Source organism: Vigna unguiculata, unplaced genomic scaffold (genome assembly GCF_004118075.2).
Source record: "Vigna unguiculata cultivar IT97K-499-35 unplaced genomic scaffold, ASM411807v1 contig_3, whole genome shotgun sequence".
NCBI classification, from domain to species: Eukaryota; Viridiplantae; Streptophyta; class Magnoliopsida; order Fabales; family Fabaceae; genus Vigna; species Vigna unguiculata.
Genome location: NW_021011005.1, coordinates 239265 through 240000, shown reverse-complemented (window position 1 = coordinate 240000; position 736 = coordinate 239265).

Sequence of the window (736 nt, the reverse complement as noted above, 5' to 3'; positions counted from 1 at the left end):
AAGGATCGGTTTTTTAGCAAGGTACGGAATGTATCATCAAATCTTCAATATGATTCCACGAGATCTAGTTTCATTCAAGTAACGGATTCTAGCCAATTGAAAGGATCTTCTGATCAATCCAAGGATTCTTTCGATTCCATTAGGAATGAGGATTCGAAATATCACACATTGATCAATCAAAGAGAGATTCAACAACTAAAAGAAAGATCGATTCTTTGTTGGGATCCTTCCTTTCTTCAAACGGAACGAACAGAGATAGAATCAGAGCGATTCCTTAAAATCCTTTCTGGATATTCCTCAATGTGCCGACTATTCATGGAACGTGAGAAGCAGATGAATAATCATCTGCTTCCGGAAGAAATCGAAGAATTTTTTGGGAATCCTGCAAGAGCCACTCGTTCTTTTTTCTCTGACAGATGGTCAGAACTTCATCTGGGTTCGAATCCTACTGATAGGTCTACTAGAGATCAGAAATTGTTGAAAAAAGAACAAAAGAAACATCTTGCTTTTTCCAGGCGATCGGAAAAGAAAGAAATAGTGAATTTATTCAAGATAATTATGTACTTACAAAATACCGTCTCAATTCATCCTATTTCATCCTATCGAGGATGTGATATGGTTCCAAAGGGTGAACTGGACAGTTCCAATAAGATTTCATTCTTGAACAAAAATCCATTTTGGGGTTTATTTCATCTATTCCATGACCGGAACAGGGGGAGATACACGTTACACCACG